Raw genomic sequence first — 8,957 nt, 5'->3', positions numbered from 1 at the left:
GAATGATATGACGTTCTTAGTTCATATTTCCGGGGGGAGGCGCGGTAGTAGTAATCCCTCTACATTCGCTCTATTCCTTGGGGTTTGTTGGACACATTTGGGTTTTCTTATTATGTTTGTACTGGTCAACCACTGAATGGTCCTCCTGGTAGGTCTTCACAGGTCAGCATGGTGGTTCTCCAAGCATCTTTCTACATGACTCGTTTCGCTGTACGGTTTGGTCTGGATGTCCGAACGGTCTAAGTCATTGAGTTCAGGTCGATTCTGGCTACATGGGTCCGGATCCCACTCTGGGCAGCTGTGATAGAGATGCATCAGTTTCTTTGGGTTGGTTGACAGAAGGGAAGCTTAGCCCCCCCCTTGAAAAGGATGGACTAGGCTGCACAGCCCTTACAACACATGTATGCCACCTACCTTGTGGTATCTCTACCGAAATTTCATAGGCGATTCCGGGATAGTTTGGGGTGTATTAGATTTTTCGGCCCTGCAGTCCCCTTCGGCCTTTTGTTCTGACTGATTGATAATTTCTCCAGGCTGTTTGTCTTTTCATTGTATATACGTGGCGTAGTCTGCAGCGGTAGGTCTGTGATTTAGCAGCTTGTTTTCCTGAGTGTTCTTGGGTTGGGAACCCCTCACCCAATATGAATACATAAATGAATGACTGTACATAATGAATAATTACAAAAAAATAAATAAATAATAATAATAATTATTTCGGTTGTTACTTCAGTCGGGGTAAGGAATATTAGTACTCTTGAGTTGGGGGTCCGTCATTCATGATGATTCGGTAAAATATTGGGCGGGTACCTCCCCACCGCCTGGGTTGGTCTGGTAGGTAAGGTTTGTTGATATTCATTTTAACTTCACATATGGTGGGCTCTAATTTTTCATTAGGATGGTTTCCTCTTTGATTTTGTGGTGTTCCTTTATGTATATAACAAAAAAAAAAAAAAATAATCTATATGTCCATATATCTATATATTAATAATAATAATGGAATATGTATATAACAGTGTTTTATGAACGATATGTATTTCGGACCTAATTTTATGATCCTCTTTGTGGGTTGAGTTTTGGGCTAATTGTTTTTTCTTTCAGGTCCTGGGTTTTCAGCGTGTTGATGGTGACCTTTCATATATCTCCAGTGCAGCGAGGATCGCATGCCCGGGGGGCAATCCTTGTTTTTGAGAGGTGAAGTCTTTGGACAGGGATCCAGGAATTCAGGTGGTCACTTCTTCCGGGAGTGGTTGATATAGCTTTGCACCCGGGGTGCAATTATGCGGCTGCCCCTTGGTTATCCTGGAGCTCAGGACCTTATGTGTCCTGACATTCTAGTTGGGGGGTTGGTGTCATTTCCTGAGTTGGTTGCTTTGGTCATACGGGGGAAGGGTTAGTTATACTATACGATGGTTTAGTACAATCCTGAAGTACATACAGGCCCCGCTGGAAGTCTTTTTGTGGACTTATCTCCACCTCTGCAGGCAGAGAGTTCCTTAGTTAGCTCACTGCTCTTACAGTTAAGAATCCTCCTCTATGTTTGTTTATAAACCTTCTTTCCTCCAGACGCAGAGGAGGTTTCATGGTTAGTCTTTGTCCTGGGAATAAATAGATGGGGGAGTTGTCTTTGGATGGTTCTTTGCTATTATTGGCATAGTTATTAGACCTCCCCTTTTCTAAAGTGAATAACCCAAATGTTGATCATCTTTCAGGTTCCTGTAGTTGCCCCATTCCAGTTATTACTTTAGTTGCCAGGGCCGGCCTTTGGGGTGTGCGGGCTGTGCGGCCGCACAGGGTGCCATAGCAACAGGGGCGCCGGGCGGCCGACAGCTCGCAATGTAATATGGGCAGGCGAGGCGGCACTTATGTTTTCCCACGGGGCGGGCCCCCCGCCCCCTCCATCTCCCCCTCCCCTGTATTCAGCAGGGGGCGCCCGGCGCCCGTTGAGGTTTAAAAAAAAAACAACTTGCTTATATAAGTTTGGGCGGCTGGCGGCGCCCCTCATTCTGCGCCGCCTGAGTGGCTGAGGCTGAGCGCTTGCCGCTCTAAAGAATCCTGCCTGCGCCTGCTGTGTGCTGTTAATGTAGCGTGGCCAAGCTCTGTTCGATCCGCGGTACAGGAGCTTTTGTTTCCTGTACCCGGCCGGACTGACAGGAAGTGCTCACTTAGTGTGCACTTCCTGTCAGTCCGGCCGGGTACAGGAAACAAATGCTCCTGTACCGCGGACCTAACAGAGCTCGGCCACGCTACACTAGAGGTGGAGGTGGGAGTAGAATGAGTCTGAGAGTGAAAAATGGGGAGGGGGGAGGAAATAATGAGTGATGGGGGGGAATAATTAATGATGGGGGGGAGAATAATGAGAGTGATGGGGGGGGAGAATAATGAGAGTGATGGGGGGGGAGAATAATGAGAGTGATGGGGGGGAGAGTGATGGGGGGGGGAGAGTGATGGGGGGGAGAATAATGAGAGTGATGGGGGGGGGAGAATAATGAGAGTGATGGGGGGGGAGAATAATGAGAGTGATGGGGGGGGAGAATAATGAGAGTGATGGGGGGGAGAATAATGAGAGTGATGGGGGGGAAATAATGAGAGTGATGGGGGGGGAGAATAATGAGAGTGATGGGGGGGAGAATAATGAGAGTGATGGGGGGGAGAATAATGAGAGTGATGGGGGGGAGAATAATGAGAGTGATGGGGGGGAGAATAATGAGAGTGATGGGGGGGAGAATAATGAGAGTGATGGGGGGGACAATAATGAGAGTGATGGGGGGGAGAATAATGAGAGTGATGGGGGGGGAGAATAATGAGAGTGATGGGGGGAGAATAATGAGAGTGATGGGGGGAAATAATGAGAGTGATGGGGGGAGAATAATGAGAGTGATGGGGGGGAAATAATGAGAGTGATGGGGGGGGAAATAATGAGAGTGATGGGGGAAGGGGGGGGGAAGAGAGTGACAATGGAGTCCCCAGAGCCAGACTGCAGCCAGAGTCCAGATCATCTAATTGTCCTGGTGGTCAGTAGACAATGCAATATGTTTATTATTTAATTGTTTAGTTATTAACACTACATTGGAAACTAATTTACTCAGCTGGACACCGGCCGACACTGCGCATGCGCTGGGGGCCTCACCAGCGGTTAGGGTAGGGAAAAAGCACTGGCCCGTACGTAAATTTTTCCCTTCCCTAACCGCTGGTGAGGCTCCCAGTGCATGCGCAGTGTCGGCCGGTGTTCAGCTGAAAACATCCATCCGATCACTGCGCCTGCGCATTGGCCCATAGTTTTTCCCTACCCTAACCGCCGGCGAGGCTCCTGGCGCATGCGCATTCTGCTGTGAAATTTCCCTAACCTGTCGTTGTGCGCCTGCGCGGCGCTGCACATCTCCTCACGTCATGTCCGGTGCGACCGGAAGTGACGAGGGTAGGGAAATCTCACGAACTAGGGAAGTATAACATTACACCGGCCTTTGGGGTGTGAAGGCTGGTAACTACTTGGTTGGATAGTCAGCCAGCCTATGCCATGATGCCAGCAACAAGCAGTTTTTTTTTTTTTTTTGGGGGGGGGGGGGCGCCACAAGGTTAGCTCGCACAGGGCGCCTGAACACCTAAGGCCGGCCCTGTTAGTTGCCCTCCTCTGAACCCTCTCCAGCTCTGCTATGTCTGCCTTGTTCACAAGGGCACAGAACTGTACACAGTCCTCAATGTGTGGGCAAAAGTGGTAGGACTATGTTATCATCACGGGCATCTAGGCCTCCCGTTTGTCATGCGACCCATTATCTTATTGGCTTTGGTTTGTTAAGGGGGAACCGTTGGCATCTTCCGCTTGGATGTTAGTTGGGGCAATTTCTTTTCGGCTGGTTGTAAGGGTTTCAACAGACTCGGCTCTGCTGGGTGGTGGTCGGAGCCCCGTTTGGCGGCATTTGAGATCAGCAGAGATATGGTGGTGGCAGATGGCGTACTTGCCCGCTGGGAGTCCAGCGGTTGGCATACCGCTCTGATGATTACGGTTTAACTTGCCCGCTGGGAGTCCGGCAATTGGCATACCACTCCGTTATTATGGTTTATTAAGGTTTGCCGCTTTAATAAAGAAGCTGTGGCCGATCACCACCCAGCAATAAAAGTGACACAGTTGTCAGTGTTTTTGTTATGGGTCAAGGTTGGGTAAAGGGGCCAGGGGTGAGTAAATGGTGGTCCCCTTCCCCTTCTTCCCTAGATATCAGCAGTCATATACAAAGGGTGCACCAGCAGAGGCTGCTTCCTATACAGAGGGTGCACCAGCAGAGGCTGCTTCCTATACAGAGGGTGCACCAGCAGAGGCTGCTTCCTATACAGAGGGTGCACCAGCAGAGGCTGTTTCCAGTACAGAGGGTGCACCAGCAGAGGCTGCTTCCTATACAGAGGGTGCATCAGCAGAAGCTGCTTCCTATACAGAGGGTGCACCAGCAGAGGCTGCTTCCTATACAGAGGGTGCACCAGCAGAGGCTGCTTCATATTCAGAGGGTGCACCAGCAGAGGCTGTTTCCAGTACAGAGGGTGCACCAGCAGAGGCTGCTTCCTATACAGAGGGTGCACCAGCAGAGGCTGCTTCTTATACAGAGTGTGCAGCAGCAGAAGCTGCTTCCTATACAGAGGGTGCACCAGCAGAGGCTGCTTCCTATAGAGCGTGCACCAGCAGAGGCTGCTTCCTATACAGAGGGTGCACCAGCAGAGGCTGCTTCCTATACAGAGGGTGCACCAGCAGAGGCTGCTTCATATTCAGAGGGTGCACCAGCAGAGGCTGTTTCCAGTACAGAGGGTGCACCAGCAGAGGCTGTTTCCAGTACAGAGGGTGCACCAGCAGAGGCTGCTCTCTATACAGAGGGTGCACCAGCAGAGGCTGCTTCCTATACAGAGTGTGCACCAGCAGAGGCTGCTTCCTATACAGAGGGTGCACCAGCAGAGGCTGCTTCCTATACAGAGGGTGCACCAGCAGAGGCTGCTTCCTATACAGAGTGTGCACCAGCAGAGGCTGCTTCCTATACAGAGGGTGCACCAGCAGAGGCTGCTTCCAGTACAGAGGGTGCACCAGCAGAGGCTGTTTCCAGTACAGAGGGTGCACCAGCAGAGGCTGTTTCCTATACAGAGGGTGCACCAGCAGAGGCTGCTTCCTATACAGAGGGTGCACCAGCAGAGGCTGTTTCCAGTACAGAGGGTGCACCAGCAGAGGCTGTTTCCAGTACAGAGGGTGCACCGGCAGAGGTTTCTTCCTATACAGAGGGTGCACCAGCAGAGGCTGTTTCCAGTACAGAGGGTGCACCAGCAGAGGCTGTTTCCAGTACAGAGGGTGCACCGGCAGAGGTTGTTTCCAGTACAGAGGGTGCACCGGCAGAGGTTGCTTCCTATACAGAGGGTGCACCGGCAGAGGTTTCTTCCTATACAGAGGGTGCACCAGCAGAGGCTGTTTCCAGTACAGAGGGTGCACCAGCAGAGGTTGCTTCCTATACAGAGGGTGCACCGGCAGAGGCTGCTTCTTATACAGAGGGTGCACCAGCAGACGCTGTTTCCAGTACAGAGGGTGCACCAGCAGAGGCTGTTTCCAGTACAGAGGGTGCACCAGCAGAGGCTGTTTCCAGTACAGAGGGTGCACCGGCAGAGGCTGCTTCTTATACAGAGGGTGCACCAGCAGAGGCTGCTTCCTATACAGAGGGTGCACCAGCAGAGGCTGCTTGCTATACAGAGGGTGCACCAGCAGAGGCTGTTTATAGTACAGAGGGTGCACCAGCAGAGGCTGCTTCCTATACAGAGGGTGCACCAGCAGAGCCTCCTTCCTATACAGAGGGTGCACCAGCAAAGGCTGCTCTCTATACAGAGGGTGCACCAACAGAGGCTGCTTCCTATACAGAGGGTGCACCAGCATAGGGTGCTTCATATAGAGGGTGCACCAGCAGAGGCTGCTTCTTTTACAGAGTGTGCACCAGCAGAGGATATTTCCAGTACAGAGGGTGCACCAGCAGAGGCTGCTCTCTATACAGAGGGTGCACCAGCAGAGGCTGTTTCCAGTACAGAGGGTGCACCAGCAGAGGCTGCTCTCTATACAGAGGGTGCACCAACAGAGGCTGCTTCCTATACAGAGGGTGCACCAGCCTAGGGTGCTTCATATAGAGGGTGCACCAGCAGAGGCTGTTTCCTATACAGAGGGTGCACCAGCAGAGGATATTTCCAGTACAGAGGGTGCACCAGCAGAGGCTGCTCTCTATACAGAGGGTGCACCAGCAGAGGCTGTTTCCAGTACAGAGGGTGCACCAGCAGAGGCTGCTTCCTATACAGAGGGTGCACCAGCAGAGGCTGCTTCTTATACAGAGTGTGCACGAGCAGAGGATATTTCCAGTACAGAGGGTGCACCAGCAGAGGCTGCTTCCTATATAGAGGGTGCACCAGCAGAGGCTGCTTCTTATACAGAGGATGCACCAGCAGAGGCTGCTTCTTATACAGAGGGTGCACCAGCAGAGGCTGCTTCCTATACAGAGGGTGCACCAGCAGAGGCTGTTTCCAGTACAGAGGGTGCACCAGCAGAAGCTGCTTCCTATACAGAGGGTGCACCAGCAGAGGCTGCTTCCTATACAGAGGGTGCACCAGCAGAGGCTGCTTCCTATACAGAGGGTGCACCAGCAGAGGCTGCTCTCTTTACAGAGGATGCACCAGCAGAGGCTGCTTCTTATACAGAGTGTGCAGCAGCAGAGGCTGCTTCCTATACAGAGGGTGCACCAGCAGAGGCTGCTTCCTATATAGAGTGTGCACCAGCAGAGGCTGCTTCTTATACAGAGGATGCACCAGCAGAGGCTGCTTCTTATACAGAGGGTGCACCAGCAGAGGCTGTTTCCAGTACAGAGGGTGCACCAGCAGAAGCTGCTTCCTATACAGAGGGTGCACCAGCAGAGGCTGCTTCATATACAGAAGGTGCACCAGCAGAGGCTGCTTCCTATACAGAGGGTGCACCAGCAGAGGCTGTTTCCAGTACAGAGGGTGCACCGGCAGAGGTTGCTTCATATACAGAGGGTGCACCAGCAGAGGCTGTTTCCAGTACAGAGGGTGCACCAGCAGAGCCTCCTTCCTATACAGAGGGTGCACCAGCAGAGACTGCTTCCTATACAGAGGGTGCACCAGCAGAGGCTGCTTCCTATACAGAGGGTGCACGAGCAGAGGCTGTTTCCAGTACAGAGGGTGCACCAGCAGAGGCTGCTTCCTATACAGAGGGTGCACCAGCAGAGGCTGCTTCTTATACAGAGTGTGCACCAGCAGAGGCTGCTTCCTATACAGAGAGTGCACCAGCAGAGGCTGCTTCCAGTACAGAGGGTGCACCAGCAGAGGCTGCTTCCTATAGAGGGTGCACCAGCAGAGGCTGCTTCCTATAGAGGGTGCACCAGCAGAGGCTGCTTTTTATACAGAGTGTGCACCAGCAGAGGCTGTTTCCAGTACAGAGGGTGCACCAGCAGAGGCTGCTTACCATACAGAGGGTGCACCAGCAGAGGCTGTTTCCAGTACAGAGGGTGCTCCAGCAGAGGCTGCTTCCTATACAGAGGGTGCACCAGCAGAGGCTGCTTCTTATACAGAGTGTGCACGAGCAGAGGATATTTCCAGTACAGAGAATGCACCAGCAGAGGCTGCTTCCTATACAGAGGCTGCACCAGCAGAGACTGCTTTTTATACAGAGTGTGCACGAGCAGAGGCTGTTTCCAGTACAGAGGGTGCACCAGCAGAGTCTGCTTCCTATACGGAGGGTGCACCAGCAGATGCTGCTTCCTATACAGAGGGTGCACCAGCAGAGGCTGTTTTCAGTACAGAGGGTGCGCCAGCAGAGGCTGCTTCCTATACAGAGGGTGCACCAGCAGAGGCTGCTTCCTATTCAGAGGGTGCACCAGCAGAGGCTGTTTCCAGTACAGAGGGTGCACCAGCAGAGCCTGCTTCCAGTACAGAGGGTGCACCAGCTTAGGCTGCTTCCTATACAGAGGGTGCACCAGCAGAGGCTGCTTCCTATACAGAGGGTGCACCAGCAGAGGCTGCTTCCTATACAGAGGGTGCACCAGCAGAGGCTGTTTCCAGTACAGAGGGTGCACCAGCAGAGACTGCTTCCTATACGGAGGGTGCACCAGCTTAGGCTGCTTCCTATAGAGGGTGCACCAGCAGAGGCTGTTTCCAGTACAGAGGGTGCACCAGCATTGGCTGCTTCCTATACAGAGTGTGCACTAGCACAGAGGCTACTTCCTATGCAGAGGGTGCACCAGCAGAGGCTGCTCTCTATACAGAGGGTGCACCAGCAGAGGCTGTTTCCAGTACAGAGGGTGCACCAGCAGAGGCTGCTTCTTATACAGAGTGTGCACGAGCAGAGGATATTTCCAGTACAGAGGGTGCACCAGCAGAGGCTGCTTCCTATATAGAGGGTGCACCAGCAGAGGCTGCTTCTTATACAGAGGATGCACCAGCAGAGGCTGCTTCTTATACAGAGGGTGCACCAGCAGAGACTGCTTCCTATACGGAGGGTGCACCAGCTTAGGCTGCTTCCTATAGAGGGTGCACCAGCAGAGGCTGTTTCCAGTACAGAGGGTGCACCAGCATTGGCTGCTTCCTATACAGAGTGTGCACTAGCACAGAGGCTACTTCCTATGCAGAGGGTGCACCAGCAGAGGCTGCTCTCTATACAGAGGGTGCACCAGCAGAGGCTGTTTCCAGTACAGAGGGTGCACCAGCAGAGGCTGCTTCCTATACAGAGGGTGCACCAGCAGAGGCTGCTTCTTATACAGAGTGTGCACGAGCAGAGGATATTTCCAGTACAGAGGGTGCACCAGCAGAGGCTGCTTCCTATATAGAGGGTGCACCAGCAGAGGCTGCTTCTTATACAGAGGATGCACCAGCAGAGGCTGCTTCTTATACAGAGGGTGCACCAGCAGAGGCTGCTTCCTATACAGAGGGTGCACCAGCAGAGGCTG

At 52.7% G+C, this 8,957-nt stretch overlaps 1 pseudogene; it reads left to right on the top strand.

Annotated features, from left to right (window-relative positions):
* Positions 1 to 325: 325 nt before the first annotated feature.
* Positions 326 to 441, top strand: LOC122922901 (annotated as a pseudogene).
* The last annotated feature ends 8,516 nt before the right edge of the window (positions 442 to 8,957 follow it).

Source organism: Bufo gargarizans, unplaced genomic scaffold (assembly GCF_014858855.1).
Source record: "Bufo gargarizans isolate SCDJY-AF-19 unplaced genomic scaffold, ASM1485885v1 original_scaffold_1028_pilon, whole genome shotgun sequence".
NCBI lineage: Eukaryota > Metazoa > Chordata > Amphibia > Anura > Bufonidae > Bufo > Bufo gargarizans.
The sequence above is the reverse complement of the archived record's forward strand: the minus strand, read 5'-3'. Positions and strand labels throughout refer to the sequence as shown.